This window comes from Tauraco erythrolophus, chromosome 5 (assembly GCF_009769465.1).
Source record: "Tauraco erythrolophus isolate bTauEry1 chromosome 5, bTauEry1.pri, whole genome shotgun sequence".
Taxonomy (NCBI): domain Eukaryota; kingdom Metazoa; phylum Chordata; class Aves; order Musophagiformes; family Musophagidae; genus Tauraco; species Tauraco erythrolophus.
In genome coordinates, this window is record NC_141469.1 from 58858708 (window position 1) to 58878380 (window position 19673).

General features: G+C 39.9%; 1 protein-coding gene across 8 annotated transcripts in view; it reads right to left on the reverse strand.

Annotated features, from left to right (window-relative positions):
- Window positions 1–19673, reverse strand: part of TENM3 (teneurin transmembrane protein 3) — a 321876-nt gene that overhangs the window by 240646 nt on the left and 61557 nt on the right. Inside the window, exons 1-2 of one of the 8 annotated variants that reach the window (XM_086612226.1) lie at window positions 697–731; window positions 259–649 (exon numbers count right to left, since the gene is read on the reverse strand). The exons of the other annotated variants lie outside the window; for them this stretch is intronic. The gene's annotated coding sequence lies outside the window, so the exon portion shown is untranslated. Of the gene's footprint in view, window positions 1–258; window positions 650–696; window positions 732–19673 lie in introns of those variants that run through there. 8 annotated transcript variants of the gene reach the window in all.

Sequence of the window (19673 nt, forward strand, 5' to 3'; positions counted from 1 at the left end):
CTGTTATAAAGTTACGTTTTTCTTTCTAGACTTTTGAACTGGCACAATCTCTTCCACATCCCACCCCCCCCCCCCCCCCCCCCCCCCCCGCACCCAGCAGGTACCGTAGCCTCTAGGAAGCACATCAAGTCGAAGCACTTTACACTTTTCCCATTACATGAGCGTAACAGAGTGAGGCGAGGGAGCTCAAAGGCTTACACTCCACACCGAGATGCAACACCTCAAATGCAAATTACGCAAAAACTTCCCATTCCTTACATCTCCGATTTCTCAAATCGATCCTACCGCATCCCAGCCGCAAACACCGGCTGGGGCTCTTTTAGCAGCGAGGCAAGAAACGGGAGAAAAGCGGTTACCTCTCGGCTTAGCACTACTACGGACACACGGCTCGCAATCCCCGGCGGCTCCTCTCAGGGCTGCCCGAGCTGCGGAACCAGCCCCGCTCCGCGGGGGCGCAGCAGCGCCGCCCCCTCGCGCCCGCCCCGGCCCCGCGCCGCCGCCACCGCCCCCCCCCCCGGCCCCGGCCCCGCCCCGCGCCCCACCTCAGCGTGCCGCTCCGCTCCGCTCCCCGTCGCCGCCGGGCCCCGTCTGTGGCGGCCCGCCCGGCGGAGCCGCGCTCGCCCCCGGCCCCGCGCAGCCGGCCGCCGCGATAGGCTGAGGCGGCGGTGTTTACTCCCCGGCGAGGTGCGGGGGCCGGGCCTGGCACCGCGTAACCCTTTCGGGGCCGCCGAGCTGGCAACGCGTGCGGGCGGTTCGCCGCGAAACGGCCGCGAGCGCTTACAGCTGGAGGTCGGGATCTCCGGCGAAAGGCAGAAGGAGCCTTCCCGGAGCGAGCGGCGAGCACAGCCGCTTCTGCGGCTCTGTGTGCGCGGCGCGGCTACGGGCAGGCGAGGGGACGCGGCGGCGGCTTCGCGGGGATTTAGCGCAAAGCAGAGAATTTCCGTGACACAAAATAAACTTTACCTGCACCGCTCCTTCCCACGCAAACCGTCACCAAACTCCCCGAGGAAAGGAGGTTCAGCCCGTACTCACGGACGGCGCGTTCCGCGTTTGGCTACGCCTGCCGGCAAGCGCGAGCGCCGCGCGTCCGCACGCGAGCGGAGGACCCCCCCCCCCGCTTCAACCCGCGCCCGGCCCACAGCCCAGGTGTTGGCGCACAGCTGGGAGAGCCGGCCCTCTCATCACGCACCACCTGTGCTCTAACCGAAACAGCCACAGACCCCCCCTCCCCACCACCGCCTCCGCCATCCAGCCATTCACCACCCGAGCAGGCAGTCTTTCTTCGTACGTACGCGGGCGCGGAGAGAGCAAACTCAGCCGACTGCAAAATACTCCACTTGACAGTTTATGACCAAGTCCTCTCCAGTGAGCCTCTGGAGTTGCAGACCAATCTGTCTGGACACGAAATCACGTGCGTTGCCTTATGCATCATAGCTGTGAGATAGAGCTATCTAATAACAGAAAGAAAACAGCATTCAGATTACTTGCCATTAATTTCTGAAATACTGTAGAGAGCCAGAACAACTAGATGCCTACAAAATATGCACATACAAATGTACTCTTTCAAAACAGAAAATCCCATTTTCAGCCGATTAACTTCAGTTAATGCCTCTATATTTAGTGAAGGAATCAGATTCTTTACTTTTTTTTTATTACCTCCTCATGGGAATGACATCTCCAACTTCATTCTTAACATCACTACATGAAGAATCTTCCGAGTTGGCTTAGAAAGTATGGTGATATGTAGCAACTTCTACAAAACTTCTCCTATCAGGTTTTCTTTTTTTTTTCCACCTTGGACCTTTGCTACTATCGACAAGTCTCAACTCTCCTCAGCCTGTTACAAAATCCATTGACAACACAGGCCAAGTTATCACAGGAGCTACCCAGAAGACACATTTTGCAAAAAATCCGATCGAGATACTGTTAATGACTACACAATACTTCCAGGGAAGATAATACCATTCCAGAATATGTTTCAACGCTGTTATGTAGAAGGCTGCAATAAAAGCACATATTTTAGATGTATTATTCATAAGAAATTTAATAATATTCAAAAAGCTCACACAATTAGTGCTCATTTACAACTTCCTAGAGAAACAAAGACTATACAGACTGAAATAGTAGAATTCTGTGAAATGAGGGAAAATAATGAGCTAAGTAGCCAGGCCCTGGTGAAGGCAGTCTTGGCTGGCAATGGGGAAAAATACCGAAAAAATGCCAAAGTAATTTTGCACTAACACTACATCTTGAACTGAAGCTCTTCCAAGCTAGATATGCAACAGATTATGTGTGCTTTGACTTGGCATGAAGGAGAAACTGTAATACAGTCACCATTGACTTGTAACTTGCTCCAACTTTGTTGGGGGGAGGTTTGCAGAAAATTGGAATCTTTTTGCAGTTCGAATTCTGGACAGACCTTTACATCTGCGATAGCTGCAAGACCTGCCAAGAAGAGAGGTATGAGATGAAATCATGAACTAATTGAGTCAGTTAAGGAAGCAAGTCTCTAGCAATGCCACAGTAACACGCGTACTCTCTGTGCCTCTTCCAAAAGGTCTAGTTTTAATAAATGAGGTATTAGATCATGAAATATACTATTTTCCAAACTGCTTGAATAGAGTACCTATGGATAAGCACCTTCTGCCATTGAAAAATCTAAGTAGGTAATTAATTCAGGCATATATCCTTACAGATCTTGAGAGGAATGGGAACTGGACGCTTGGAGTCAGCTTATGAAGCACTCTAGAGCTCTTTTGAGAATTACTGCCCTCAGAGGGCACCTGTAATTGCACTCGCTCTACGGAAGACCACCATGGACTTGTGCAGGAAGCAGGACATTGGGTCCTCCAAGATCCACATGCTATGGAAGCCAAGAGGTATTTAGACAATCTCTCTTTCCAAAAGAAAGCTACTTTGTTACTACCCACTAATACGTTCTGTACGATTTTTGTACAAATATGTACCACCATACATTCACTATCTGAGGATTGCAGCCTATCAAAAAAGCAAGATTCTGCCTCCGTTAATTACACCAGTGCTAAGCTTCCTTTACTCAGCTGTCCCTGATCCCTTCATCTAGGAACAGACCTGGATGTCACTGCACTGGATCCTCTTCTCCCCATTTTCAGCCAGCTGCAATGGAATTTTCCTTTGCTTTGATGCCCCCTGTGCTGTGATTCCACTGTCCCATTAATGCCAGCACAAATGATTAATGAAATCTTTTAGGTGCAACACTAAAGACATCTAAAACATAGATGTTTGCTTAGAAAAATATTTATATGGAGTAGACAAATGGAGGTGAAGCAAACTCCAGCACAGATACAGCACGCTTCATGCCAACACTGCTCACACACAAACTGTAGAAAGATCAAACAAAACCTTGGAGGTAAGTGGGGGGCAAGAATAGCATATATATTTTATTCATAGGAAAAGAGAGAAGCAGTTTTTTTTTTTTTTAATTATTTGGTCAGAAGGATTATTACAGTAAATTATGCAGAGCATTAACCATTGAATTTGAACCCATTTTTAGTCTTTCTTTATTAATAACTCATTATAGTCCTTTTTCTTAATGTGGAATAAATTAGAGCTGTGTTAATCCATGCAGCTATCTGCAGGTACATTTATCACTACGGTAGCCACTTTTACTCTCCTTACTGGAAGCTGTATTTCACGGGCAACAGACTCATCCCCTGCTGAACTGAAGTCACAGTGGCCTTTTCAGGTCACTGGCAGGGTCACCTGAAAACTTACCTTTTTTTTAAAAGGACTGAAAGGTACAGCTGGCCTTGACACATGTGAAAGAATTTCTCTCTCTCTCTCTCTCTCTGTCATATTGCCACAATTTAGATCAGTGAAAACAACTGAGCTGGGGCCTTGCTGGTATAAAAGGGCGAGGAACCGCTAACAGGATGTTCTTTGTGGGAACTCGAAGCTTTTGGAAATGATTCCTCTTCCCTGATCCAGAAGAGCTCAAATTTTATGGCCTTCATAGCATGTTGCATAGTTCATATTTTTCCAGAGCATATGAAAACAGGGGAGAATTGTGAATGTGGTTAGTTTCTGGAGGCAGGGCTTTGTTTCAGCTTTCAAACTGGCTGGTTTGCATTTGGTTGAGGAGGGAGGGCTATTGCAACTTAGTCGCAATGATTAATTTTTGTATTTGCATTTGAACTTGTGTCGAGTTTTCAGGAATTTAAACGTAGTATCAAACAGCCATACTCACTCTCTGTTAAAGCGTTAGCACAGAGAAACGACACATTGGTAATTCCATCACTTCAAGCTGATGCCTGGAAAAGACTTCAGAGGTGACACTGGAGGTGACTCTGGGTAGTCATCACACTAGAGAGTCCCAGGTAGGAGTGGCTGTGATCCTTGCAGCATGTTAACGACCTTACTAGTAGTCCTTACTATTATCTTCTCTGAGTGCCATCGTGCCAAAGTCTTATGCCATTTTTAATATGGCAAATGGAGACACAGAGCTGACTTACCAATACCATAAAAGTAGTACCATGGGAGAGGGAAAACATGATGCCTCTGAGAGTCTTTCGAAGCCTATCCTAATCGCTGAATCTTTCTTCTTCTCATCATTGAGACGACAATTTCAGGTATTTATGAACATAAATGATGACCAGTGACTTTTTTTAAAAGGGAACAAACACCTTTTCAGCCAAATACTAATTCACCTATTTGAATAGTAGTAGCCCAAATGCCCTGTTAAGACATCATATCATAAATAGTTAATTAGTGTTACAGCTACTTGTACCAAATTGATAGGTGTACTTTAAAGAAATAACTGTTATCTGCACGTGCATTACAAACAAGCATGAATGGAGTATCTACCTAGAAGCTGAAATTGCACAGCATCGGTGCATCACTTTGGAACCTCTTTTCCTTATGACCCTACAAAAAAGCAGAGTATTAAGCTATGAAATTTAAACTGCCTAAGAGAAAGAATTTTGTCAGATAAGGTATCAATATACATTCTCATGTCTGTTTCACAAAACAGACTTAATCAAGTAAAATATTTACAATTTAGCTTTCCAGTTCCTGGTGGAAGTGTATTAAAAAAGGCAAATTCTTGTCTAGAAGTCTTAAGAATACTATCTGATATCAACAGGATTAGTAGTAAAATGTGTTCCCATGAGAAAGCGCATGTGCCCAAATATATTTACACGTAGAACGTCTTGTAGTTCTCAAGCATTTAACTAGTACGCTACATTGACTACATTCTTCTCACAAGTAAAGATTAAGATGAGCCAGTTTTGATGCAGTAATGATGCTGATTTAAATGAGAACAGACTAAGACCATGATGAGCTCACAGATTCGGTGTTCAAATGTGAAAACAATAAACCCTTTTTTTCCTTTTCATTAAAAAAAAAAAAAAGCCTAACTCTATTTTTTACAACCACTTCAAAGAGCATATTAAGGATTTTGCAGTTTCAGATCAGCATTTCACTAAAAATACAAGTGGAAATGTAAGCAAAACTGAGGTAGGGCAAGAGTTATAGCAAAAATATAGTCCTTCCAAAAAATGATTGAATTATAACACTTTTCTTGAATGTAAGTGGATAACGTGTGGAGTGTTTTTTTTTCCTTAGAGGCAACACAAAACCACCCAGTGTATGTTTGTACCGTGGTTTTTGAGTGCTGTAGATTAACATATTGAAATAAATAACATTCCTCTTTGACAAATTTCCCAGGGAGCTCAATGCAGTATCAAGCAAAGTAAAAAATGCAAAATATTTTTGTATAACAATACCTGAAATTATGCTCTTTAACAGTGCAATGCCCTGATTAGAATCATCCTACTCTACACTAATTTCTGCCATAAATAAGGTACGGGAAAATACAAATTTACAGTTATTATACAAATTGAATATCTTGGTCTCTAAAATCTGAATTATTGAAGACGTAAATATTGATCATGATGCTTTTCATAGTACTTACATAGTTTTAGTTGCTTTTTCAGTAATACATTCCAGTGTTCAAATGCAGACAGTACCAGTCAGCCAGCAGAGAAAAAGGGCACATATGCTTTGAATGATTAACACAGTTCTTGGAAACACAAGGCATACATGCTTTCCTTATCTTCTAGTACAGCTAAGTGATGAGAAGGAAGACATTTTCACGAAAGTTCTGAGAGATCAGATGATGTATCAATAAGGCCTTTGAAAGAAACATTCCCCCTCCCCCTCAAAAAAAAAAAAGGTTAATCCTATTTGTTTCAGAACTGCTATATGAATAACAGTAGTGAGATGAAGCAATAAAAATAATGCTCTCATGTTTTCAAGTCATTTTACCTAATTTCAGAGGAAAAGGCAATAGTATTTTAGAAAAAAGTTTAAATCCGTCACTGAAGAGAGAAAAATCCAAGTATAATCTAAGCCTTATCTTTCTCTTTAAACTGAACTCTCTATGATCTTGTGAGACTCACTTCAGCACATCATCACGCTTCAGGACCCTAAAGAGAAAACTATTAAAGATCCTGAGACATGCACAGTTGTGGCACCCTCCTCCCTCGATTTTTCATATTGCTTTCCCATTTTTTCAGTAACCCCTATCAGCAGCTGTTACTCACTGGCTTTCATTTAGAAAAAAAGGAGAAGTAGCAGTTGCTTTGTACAGCTAATGCTCCAAACTGGAGACTGAGTGTCTAATCTTCATAATAAGCAGCTTCCAACTGACTAAGTTTTGATTTACACTTAATACTTGGGTCCACAGCTCTAAATCCCTCTGGATTACTGGATGTATTTTTTTTTTTAATTAAAAATTTACACTTTTGTGGAAAAGAAAAAGAGGAAGATATTTACTGCAAATTGAAGTGACATAAAAAAGTAACTGGAAAGAAAAAGCAGCCAATTTGGTATGTAAACGCACGAGATACAGGACATCTCATAACAAGCAAGGTATCTGTAGGCTGTTTGTAACAAAGCATTTAGAGTAAAACAGCTTTGTATCTAGATCTGACAAAGAGAATTGGCTTTCGTCAAAAAACTACCCTATCGTGAATCTCTTAGAATTGGTAAAGACCACCAGCAGAGCAATCTTATTGGTACACGAGAACAAGCTCTAGGAAAAAACACTCTATTCTTCTTAATAATGAAGCTGGAATCTTATACCTGTAGAAAAGTTTAAGTTGTATTCTGATCACCTTTTTAAAAAAAAAAAATACAAAAAGTTCAAGGTACTTCTCTGAAATGATATCTTTAAAAAGTTATTTTAAAACCAGAGGCACGCACACACAAAAAAATCAGTATCTGTGTGATTCCCACAAAAGTATTTCACGTATTTCTTGGAATAAGCATTATACTGATCATGACAGAAACTATGTGGCCAAGAGGGTGGGTTCAGCTGCTGCTGTCCTTCATCTTCTATTTTGTCTTTTTATTATAGGGCAGATGTCTGAAAACTCACTGTATCATTTTGGTCAGAAATTTCTTTTTTTTTCTCAGTAGAAAGAAACCATTTCTTTTCTCCTAATTACAGCTTCTCCTCCCTCCCTTTACATCATAACTCCTTGGGAAAAAAAAAAAAAACAACCACCAGAGCAAATTTTCTTTTACACAGTCGCTGCTTTGGCAAGATCAGAAAAAAGTGTCATCCTTTGGGTAAGTCTGTCAAACAGATTTCTAACATACAGTTTGAGAATGTTCATCTAAAAGTACTATATCTGCACTTGTGTATGCTTACATGACATTTATTGCTTTGGAAAGGTGGCATAAAAATTATTTCACACTACTCTGACACCTGGTGTGAGCCATATCCCTGCAAGGGGTCTATACAAAATGGTTATAAAATTCATACATTTAAAATAAAATAAATGCTTTCCAAAATATTAACTTGGGTTTATATAAAAATAAAAATGCGTTGCAGGCTGCTGCTAAGTAGATATCTTATCACCTTCTCCAGGAAGAAAAAAAAAAAAGAAGAGTTTGTATACACTTAATGTACACTCAGAACTGCCTACATGAACAAACATTCCCGTGATACACGTTCAAGCAGATGATGAATGCCTGGTGATAGGTTAGACACAAGACTAAGTGCTGTAATGCATCTAGAATTGCATTTATAGCACACCTTGAAGGGGTTTATTAGATATTAATTCTCCTAGAGAGCAAGTGATCATTTTCCACATTCAACCCAACACACTTAATATTTGCCAACGTGCTGAACTGCTAGTGAAATAATTTTACTCAGTATCAGCAGACATGGCATATTCAGAAACAGGGTGCAGACACGATCAAGAGTCTGAAGTTACCTCTCTCTTGAGAGAGGAGAAAGAAGAAAATATTTGTTTCTTCATTTTACCCATACTTCAGGATTTTTTTATGTGCTCATGTTTTAGTGAGCCTGTTCACCTTGTGCTCACATACGGAGCCATGAGTCTGTACTGCAGGTCTTACAACCACAACTTGGGCTCAACTTACTTCAAGCAAGGCTAACCTTCACAAAAGTTTCCAGAACACAGTATATTATGTAGAAATTATCCCATATAATACTCTCTGCAGTCTTTCTTCCCATTACCATTTCCTTGTACTCCATTTATCTGCTCAGCACACCACCACTGCATAGATGCCCAACAGCCATGGATCCATGTGTGTTAAACACTTCAGAAATCACAGAGTTCAGCTCTGTTGTTCAGTTGCTATTTTCACAGCAGCCAACTTTATCACTATCATTTCCTAATTCCATCATCTAAATGATTTCACTAATAATGCATTTCACTAAAGACCTTCCCACAAGCACTGCCAGATTTGCAAGCTTTGGTGTTATCTGCCAAGAGAAGGAACTCAAAGGCCAGCTGAATTCTCTCGCGTAAGAGCCCTTAAAACTTGAGCAAGTGGTCAAATATTCAGCATAAAAGGTATTTCTCAAGGAAAATAAAGAAACTAAATATAGTATGTGTACACTGAGGGCATACAAAAGCCGATGGCGTGACACAGGAGTTTTTAGACTGCTGATGAATCAGCGCAAGTCACAGGAAAGGTTTTTTTCCACCCTCTCTTCTTCCCACCCACCATGTGCTTACACTTTAAGAGCAAAGCATGCAAAGTGACAGCCTAAATGAAAACCTACATTGCAAAGTGCAGCCACATTTAGGATTGAAAATGCCAGTGTGACTAGATCAGTTCTGAGGCCAAAAATCTATGATGATCAGTGCTGAGCCTGCTGCAGAAGGATTCAAAGATCAGAAAAACATTCAGTAAAAATGCAGCTTTTATGGGAAATGTCCTGAAGATAATCAAATTTATAGAAGCTGTCTTTAATATTGGTAAAAAGGCAGATAGAGCATTACCAGTGTCTCCAAGAGTTCACTCTGCTTCCTACAGCACTGTTTCCTGAAGTATTTCCGTGCACGCACACAACTTACCTTAGCTTCCTCCTGCAAGAAGCCTCGTCAACCCTTTCTCAAGAATCTTGAAGCTCCCATACTTTGGGATTACTCTTCCTTCCTTCCCATTTGCTGGGGATGCTTATGCTTCATTAGAGTTGAAATACTCATCTCACTGCATTTACTCAGCAGTTGGTTGAAGTGGGGTCAAAATAGTAAAAAGGCATGGAAAACAGCTTGTTCATAAAACTGCATGGAAAAAGTATGCAAAACACCCCTAATTTTATTACAAGAAAGATCTCTATTCTACGTTTAATTTCTCAAGCCACTTTTGGCAAACAAGTTATTCCCACATCTGTGTGTCCACCACCCAGAGACCAAAATGCTTTTTTCTACAATGAGGATTATCTACACATACACAACTCAGTCGTCTATCCAGGCAAAGACAGTGACTGTTGAAAGGTGAACTTCAGGAATTGCTGCCATCAGTTCATCCCTCTCTCTCACCTTCTCTCCTCCCACCTTGAATTGTCCTTTCTCATCCTGCCCGCCTACCTTTGTGATAACTTTGCCAGAGGACACAGGAGGTCTCCAGTAGAGCTCTGTCCTGAAAAAGAGAGTACTGATACTGGCATTCCTTTTGAGACCAGCCCTCAAATGTGGTATACCAGGATCCTAGATGGTAGGTGTTTGAAATCCTTTTTTGCTACTCATGTGGCCTCCCAGAAATTCTTCTGAAGTTTCCCAGGAGCCAGTGCTTCCTGCAGCTGGACCACAGACACTGAGGAAAGTACTCCAAGGGCTACACAAGGGCACAGTGGCTTCTACTGTGACCGTAGGGCAAACGTGCAATGAACTTATTCCACAGAGAATCCAACTAGATGTTTATATAGAGAACTCGGTTCTGTGTACAAAGGAAGGGATCTGTCGCTATCCACGTTACACAGGAGCTTAGCCAGATGGAGAGTGCTTAGGCATGTAACTACATGATTTCAATACCTCATCTAAAACTATTATACTCTAAACCTTGGCACAAGAATTTATCAGCTGAAGTCCATCAGTGTTCTTTGCCTTTTTGATAACACTCATGCTAACATCCAGCACAAGGGTCACATTGCTATTTAAAACTCTCCTGCCCCAAAGTAAACAAACCAGACACTGATAGATTTCCTGAATTACCCTGAGGCAGAAGCAGTTTCGCAGACGGAAAAAAAAAAAAAAAAAAAGATGGGCAAAGGAAAAACTGCTTGAGAGAGAAAGAATTCGGCTCCAGGTTTTCTAAATCTTACCATCTGTATTTCATTCTGGAAAACCCTCCAATTAATTAAGATATTTTTACTATTATAATAACATTCTTTTCCTGAAGTATTCACAAATTGATAAAGTTGAACCTTCTTCTTTGGTGCAAATTTTTGCATGCTGATTAAACAACTTAAAAACATGTTCCACTACAGGGGAACAAGGTGGTTCTAGCAGTAACAGAGTATTTTAAAAGCTAACAAAAACATCGAAGAGAAAAATCTATCATACTAAACAGTGTCTGAAAATCCAAAGCACTTAGTGATGAATGTGTAACTCCCCCTAATGGAAGCATATTTGAATTTATCTTAAAAGAAAATGTCAGTAACTTAAAAACCTAATGCTCAAAATGATAATACTACTGTCATATAACTTTCCCCTTTCTGGCTTTTTAAGGAATCTTTTAAGGTATGCATCTGTGATTTATAGTAAATATTAAACTATTATCAACACAAATTTTTTATTTTCTTAGTGAGTTATACTACATCAAGTAAAATCTTAACTATATGTCTACTTCAGCATAGTTCTACAGTACACACTCAGTAGCCATTAAAATTCCTTTAAATTACCTTCTGTCAGTCATTTCAACTTCTGTTTTAGCTAAATGTTTTCCTGTTTCTTAAAAAGCCAGCAAATTGCTATAGAAATGACAGTGACAGGCCACAGTGGTTCGGGTTGTATGGTATAAAGAAACACTTCTTATATGCACAGCTGCTGGTAATGAATGAAGCATGTTTGAGGCCTAATCTTGGACAGTTTCCTACATTTCTGACTGCAGTTTCCTTGGCAAGCTTTCTGGGACCATATTATCTGTATGTCCCAGCATTTCAGCCAAAACTTTTCAATACAGGAGTTTGGCACCATGCACTGGCTTTCAAAAGTCTGTCCTCCCAGAGTTGTTAACTTTTTAGCAGTCTTTGCCCTGATTCTCTTCTAACGACAATTTTTATTACCTCTTTTTTTTTTTTAAATGCATCATTTTCTACATAACCACCCCGTAAGATCCAGCAGACCGATTAAATTTTTATATAATAAAATCGTTACTTGTGAAAGATGCCAGATTGACAGCATCAGAGACTAAAATTACATTTATCCACAGCCCAGCTACAATAACAGCAGCAGCAATGCAGCTGGTTTCAGAGATCTCAAATTTGAGCTACTGCAACTTCTAGGGTAAGTGAATAGCTCTGGACTTCGTTCTGCTGAGACTTCTGATAAGCCTGGATGTTGCTATAATTGGTCTGGTGATACTGTAACTAAGTGGTATAAGAAGGACTGCGATTAAAAGCTGGATTTTACACAGGTCATACTCCCTGAAGGAGGCATTTAACCTATCTCCTCATAGTGGTGAAAGACTCTACATCTTACTCCGCTACCAAAACTAGTCTTTAATCTAAACACATGGGTACTCAGATTTTCTCCTAATGCAGAGAAAAGGCAAAAAAGAACAGCAGTCTGGAAGAAAGCTACAGGTGTAATCTCAAATGACTTTTCCTAGGTTTTTATTATGTATTGGAAAGGAAGTTTAGGAAATTCAGTGCTAAAGAGTTGTTCTCTTTCAGTTTCTTGGTTTAAATGGGGCCTCATATATTTTCTGTTTTTCTTCGCAGGAAGTAGTTCCTAGCAAAATATGCTCTTAAATAAGACTTACCCAGCTGTCAAATTCTACTCTGTAATGCCAACAGAGTGAGATTCAAAACTATGGATGAACATATGTTTAAAATAGTTGCATTGTGAGGCAAAGATAGACACGTTCTTGTATAGCAAAAAGGACAAAAGTAAGCTCATAAGAAAGAAGAAGGACACAGATAAAATGTCTGCCTGCATCATTAATCATCATATAGAAATATTTCTAACATCATATAAGTATATGGAAAGTTAATTTTTAACTACTCAGAAGCAAAGATCTCTGTTACAGACCAGGAAATATGGAAAAGATATAGAGGAGATCTAGAACTATAAACAAAGTAGGGTAAGCTACAATTCCCAAAGTGGAGCCTGGCACAGTAACAAGAAATAAACATGAATAACAATTAAGAAAGTAAGAGAACAACAATTAAGAGAATTAAAACTTTCCCAAATATTTTGCTGCCTGGGACTTCTGCTTATTTTATTTTCAAAAGGGAGCTAAAACTAAACACCAATAGCTGTATAGACAAAAATATCAAATTTTGACATGCTTAATCTTACCCTGGCTTAATTCATGTAATTAAAAAAAGTCTCTATCAATAATCTTGTGACAGAATAATTCTCCCGCCTCAAAAAAAATCCCAACCAATCAACCAACCAACAACAGACTCTCTGAGCTGATATATTTAACCAAGAATCAGTCTAACCATAGTTGTGGATGTTGAAACAAGGATTTTCACATCAGTCTGATCTGGACAGTCAAACTGCAGGGCTAGCGATGATAGAGATTTCCTTTCCAAGTTCCTTTTCTTCCCGCACGGAAAGTATTACTGAGATTTGTTTTATATGTTTGACAGAGAGTAAATTACATGGATATAGGAGATCCTCTGAAGATTTGTGATCCTTGTGAAAGAGGTTAATGTGAGTCAGGGAACATCAGAGTTTAGGATATATAAGTAATACAAATGCCGTCAGTCATTGTCTTAAGACGATAACACAATTTTGTTTGTTGGATTTCCTTGAAAAAAATCTTTTATATTGCTTCTGGAATTGCAGTTCAACTCCAGTACACAACCCTACTGATGCCATGTTCATGCTTCAAAATATGTTTAAATATGTAGTTGATTATTTAAAACCACTGCTCACTGTTCAGCACTAGTTGGTACAATAGCAATTTTGCATAGTGGGAAACATAAGAAAGCTAATGAATAGTTTTTCTCTTTTTCTTTGTTTAAAGAAAGAAACATGTTTCCCTCCCACCCTTCCAAACCCTACTACCCATACCATATAAAGTACAACAGAAAAAGCATTGACATATATAATTAAAATGCTTTAACTCTGCAAACATTGCACCAAAATGTAGATGTCTTTAGATAATATAAATACAACCTCATAGGCTATTTAGGACATATACAAAGACTACATAGATCATGGGTTTAAACAATGTATAGGATAATACATGCAGTGTAGGACTAAACTGACAGATTTCACAGTCATATACATTGCTCCCTTAAAATACTTTCGAGGTGATGATTGTAGAAAAACATAAAGAATTTGGTCCTTCCATCTCAAACTGGAGAGAGTGGAGAGCCACCAGGATGATTTAAATATTGGAGAACTTGCCACATGAAGAAAGGTTGGAAGAAGAGATTTGTGCAACCCAGGTAAGAGAAGACTCAGAGAGAGATAATCACTGTCTCCCAATGTCTAAAATGTGGTTACAGAGAACATGGAGGAAGTCTCTTCACAAGGGTACATGGTGACAGAACAAGACGCAACAGGCCCAAGTTCCTTCAGGGGATATTCTATCTGGATATTAAAAAAACCCTTCACTATAAGAACAATTAAAAATTGGTGTAAATCACCAAGATAAAAGGTGGGATCTCCCTTGGTGGAATTTATTTCAATTTCTGCTTGAGACATAGCCGTGACTTATCTAAGATAAAGGCCTTGCTTTCAACAGAAGGTTGGACCTGATGAGCTCCAGGAATCATTTCCAACCTAGTTTTATGCAATTCCACATTCTCAGTTCCCTGTGTTTTGTAACTATAGCAGGAAAGGCCTCCTAGCTGAATCACTTGTTTCTCATCCCCAAATTACAATTTGGATAAATGCCAAACAAAACACCATCCCACACATGCAACAAAACAAAAAAAGAAGTAGGGGGGAGAGGAAAAAAAAGAGCAAGAGACAAGAGTTCAGTCATACTGCTATCAATATTCTTTATTTGTTTACCTACGTACTTTATTTTACACACATTTTTATGCTGCTCAAGTGATTTTAGAAATAAAAATTGATTTGGAAGTTTTGGTTTTTTAAAAGATACGGTGCATTAACAATCCTGTATTTATGCCTAGAGCTGCAAAACAGAGCAATATAAATCTAGTTGTGAACCAGTAGCCTATTTGCAGATGAACTTACAGAACATCCTACATTCACCTATACCTCTTTCCTTGTGCTTTGCTAAGTTGCCAAGGCAAAGTGGTAATTTCAATGAAGCATATTGACTCTAATAATTTGAATCTTCACTTTATTCCTCTCTCATAGAACGGTTTGGGTTGGAAGGGACCTTAAAGATCACGCAGTTGCAACCACCCTGCCATGGGCAAGGACACCTTCCACTAGATCAGGCAGCTCAAAGCCTCATCCAACCTGGCCTTGAACAGGGACGGAGCATCCACAACTTCTCTGGGCAACCTGTTCCAGTGCCTCACTAGCCTTAGAGTGAAGAATTTCTTCCTTAGATCTAATTGAAATCTACCCTCTTTCAGTTTAAAGCCATTGTCCCTTGTCCTATTACTACATGCCCTTGTAAAAAGTCCCTCTCCAGCTTTCCTGTTAGGCCCCCTTTAGGTACTGGAAGGCTGCTAGAAGGTCTCCCAAGAGCCTTCTCTTCTCCAGGCTGAACAACCCCAACTCTCTCAGCCTGTCTTCATAGCAGAGGTGCTCCAGCCCTTGGATCATCTTCGTGTCCCTCCTCTGGACCCGCTCCAGCAGCTCCACATCCTTCTTATGTTGAGGGCCCCACAGCTGAACACTGTACTCCAGGTGGGGGTCTCACGAGAGCAGAGTAGAGGAGGAGAATCACCTCCCTCGACCTGTTGGCCATGCTTCTTTTGATGCAGCCCAGGATATGGTTAGCTTTAGGTTTCTGGGCTGTAAGCGCACATTGCTGGCTCATGTTGAGTTTCTCATCAACCAACACCCTCAAGTCCTTCTCCTCAGGACTGCTCTCAATCCACTCTCTACCCAGCCTGGATTTGTGCTTGGAATTGCCTCAACCCATGTTCAGGGCATATAATAGTAACAGTGCACTTCTTGATGGGTAAATCTACATTTCCTATGAATAATATTGAAGGTAGAGAAAAAAAAAGAACATATAGAGTGACATAGGTAGAGAACGAATGACAAAGTATGATTAACTCATATAAACAGCTAAATAAAAAACATCATAAATTAACTCAGCTTTACTAGCTTACAAGCACATACAGGTGCACAGCATTTGAGAAGAATTCTTACTTCATGGTACTGCAAAAGCTCATAGCCAAATGCGTATAACTGCAAACACTACTACTGTTTTTAAGTCCCATTTAACTACAAATTAAATACAGAAATATATATATCTATTTCCAGAGTACAGGAGTACCCATTCATAACCAAGTATAATTGGAACTCTGCTTGCTTCAAGAGACTTCTGCAATTCCTTTCCTCACTGAATTAAATCATCATTTTCTTTCTTCTTCTGCTATGGGAACTCGAAGCAATTCAGTACTAGCAGAAAAGTCCTCCCACATGAGAAGATGCGCGTGATAGGGCTGTATAAACTCATGGCAAGAGCAGAAACTCTCCTGTAGGTATAGTGGCTCAGTCCTCAGGCCAAGGTAGCTGAATATAGGATCCAGAGAAAATAGCAAGATGATACTGTTACTTTGAATGTGCTAAAGCAGTTGGCTTCTGAGCTCAGAGAGTGGGCTCTGATTTCTCTACTCCTTCCTAGGTGCTCCGTGATGAGATGTGGAGGTTCCAAGCTCAGCCCAAGCCTTTGTTTGGTGCCTGGAACAACTGATAGGATCTTGCCAGTGTGAAGTCCTTATACCAATGACATTACCAGTTGTATAAGTAATGACTATACATCATGTTAACACTTTTGCAGAAAATGAAATATACAAAGCAATAATATTTAATTTTGAAATCATAAAAGGAAAGGTTATATCTGTAGCAGCGTCTTTATTCATGGATTTGTTACTTATTATAGACTGAAGAGAAAAATTCATCGCTAGCTGAATCATATTTCATATTACTAATTTTGAAGTTACTGATTTTGTATTTATTAATTTTGAATTTCTGACTTAAGATAAATGGAATCATTTAATTCTCAAGAACACACAGCTAGAACATTCAGTTTTCCAACTACAAAACCAGCCATGGTGTCAAAACTTGGAGAAAAGGCAAAGCTGCTTTCAGGTGAAATATAGGTAATTATTGTGGCTTGACAAAACTAGCAGATAAGAAATAATTTTTAACATTATTTCTTTAGTAGGACTCTGGGGAGTAAGTGGCTATTATCTTTTCAGTACAGGACTCAGTGCACATCCCAGCAAACTCCACAAACCCACCAGTAAAATTATTTGAACAGAGCTTACAGAAGGACAAGTTTATTTTTAATTTGATACCCTATTTGTTCTCAGTCATGAAGTAACATTCTTATTTTAACATAATATTGACCATTAATTTATAAACCTCTGCCTGCAATTGCAGATACCTCAAAGTACAATTACCAACTCCCTCCTTACCCAAACTTTTGACGAACAATAAAGGAAACAAAGCACCTTTTATCAATCTCACGAATCTCGTATCTGCTTTCAGATGATGCAGCTTTGACTCATAATTCATCAATGTATATGGGATGACTAACGTACAGTTACCTCATCTCTAAAATGAGTGATCCAGTAGCTGCCTCAGGACAAGGAGATGGTTATCTGGAAAGCTACTAGCTTAAGTATTAAAAGCTAAGTATTCAAAGCTTCCTCAATAGGAAGTTAAAACCATAGCTTCCAATGTGTCTATGCTCTTTACTCTCCCTAATAAAACTGTCTTTTTAGGATAACCTGTTCAGAAAGCTGTTATACCAGATTAGGCTGGTGACCTAGACTAGGCTGAAGTCAGTCACTCTTCCTATGGCTTGAAAATTGTAACCGCTCCCAGAATAAACAAGCTAACAGAATGAGCTGCTTTTCCTCGGATCTATCCTGACACCATCAGATTTACCCAAAGTAGATCAACTCCTGCACATTTCAGTGAACAAAACTTGTGAAGTCCCATGTGTTGCTCACACATATCGGGATGTCTAGATAGCTTGACAGCCAGCCCACGCAGCTGGGAGCCTATATGGACATCAGCAATGCTAGGAAAGCTTGTGGAAACAAGAAATATTGTAACGATGGTTAAGTAGACACAAAAGAGAATCAGTAAAGGAAGGAGGCGAGTGACATTCTGGAGCGGAAATAACTTATGTCAGATATAACTGCCCTGCTCCCTCCTGTTTAATGGCCCTTACCTGTCTGATCCAAGTACCAGATCAAAATGGTAAGATCTACCTCTTCTCTCTAACTTGAGACCCAGTTTCTGAAGCCAGGGAAAATAAAAGTGGAACAAATACGTGAACAGACAGTGAATTCCTGTTACACCTTGTGCCTTCTTTGGAAAGGGAGGTCAAATAACAGCACAACAAGCTATGCCTACTACAAGAGGGAGAATACAGGGGTCTTGGGGACACTGTCAGGATCTGAAATAAATTTACATTTAGTTTTGAAGTATATATTTTGACAGGTTAATTATTTATGGAAAGTCCTATTTGCACTTTTAAATTTAGGTTCTGAATGAATTTCTTCCTTTCTCTGCCTCACAACAGATTTTGTAATGTAAATGCAAATTGCAATAAGCTATGAGAAAGTACACGCGAGCATGAATTAGATGATGTAAAACTGAATCAGACACTTCCAGATTCTTCAGTAAACCTCAAGCAGTTTCATGTTACAGCTATGCCAGTCTATGGCTGCCAAAAGGGGAGGTCCCACTTCTCATCCGTTGAAGCCATGGATTCCTGCCTGCCTCCCTCCTCCCCCTTTTGTTAGATCAGCCTGTGCAGCTGCAGAGTGAGTTGGTTCAGCTGGACGGTGACAGAAGGTATTTCTTTTCAGGGTTAGGATGTAGTTCCATTAAAGTTGACATTAAAATATTTAGTGCTGCTGCAGTTATGTCCATCTTCTCCAAAGCCCTGCCTCCTGTGTTGTGTCAACTGTGCTGTTCATCTGACTCTGCAGGGAGCAAGTTCAAGCTACTAAATCTTCAGGAAACTATCCAAAGAAATCGGGGGTAGGGGTGTGGGGGAGGTGGTGAGAGGAGCACAGAATAATACTCTGCTGGCTCAATGGCCTCAACTAGATCACTAAGAAATTGGATGAAAGCCTCTCCAAAGCAAAGGAAAAACAGCCATGCATAGCAAGTCCAACCCAGGATCAAGGCAGTACCAGCGCAGTGTACACTAGCATTAACTATCACCCTTGGATCATCCAGTGAACTGACATGCTCTGTTTCTGTGTAATTCAGTGCTAAGCCTGTAAAAGCAATGGCCACAGCATCTGGCTGGAGTTAAGTGCGATCATACCCTTCTGATGAAAATGGATATTGGATTGGCTCACCTATCATATGAAGTCTCATCCTTAGAAACAAACTGTATTTTCCATTATAAAAACATAGGGGGAAAATTTTATATCAATGGATCAAGAAAATATCAATATGCTTCAACTCAGCTTTTTTAAAAAAAAATATCTTTTGAAGCAGAGATTTGGTATGTTTATATTTTATTGGGAGAAGACATATGGAAAAGTAATATCAAACAGGTATTTGCTGGGAAAGGTCATTAGCCTTAAGAGTTTTTCTAATGAGGTCATATTCATTTATTCAAGTGGAATCATTTTATAATTATTCAAATCATGATTTATTAACCCTTGTCTGGCACACGAGTTAAATCCCATAAATAGCTAAAAAAACCCAACAGTGAATCAAAAGAAATATTAAACTGAACTAAAACAATCTTGAGACAGCTGGATCATGAAAAATTGTTCAACTCAGAGAACATTTAAAGGTTAGAGCTCTATTACAGGTAAAAGAAAAAAGATCATAGACAGAGAAAAAAAGATTAATACAGTGAGTACCTAGTCCTTCTTTTATTCATGTCATTTTTACTGTAAGGCTACCATTTTGCAGATGGTCTGAAGTATCATATTCCTTACAATCTCAAAAAGCTTTATATCAATTATTCTAACCATGCCTCTAAAAGACCAGCCTACAGACAGCTGCTGGAAATAAAATAAGACATTATAGAAGTAGTTTCCCAGTATCTTCCTC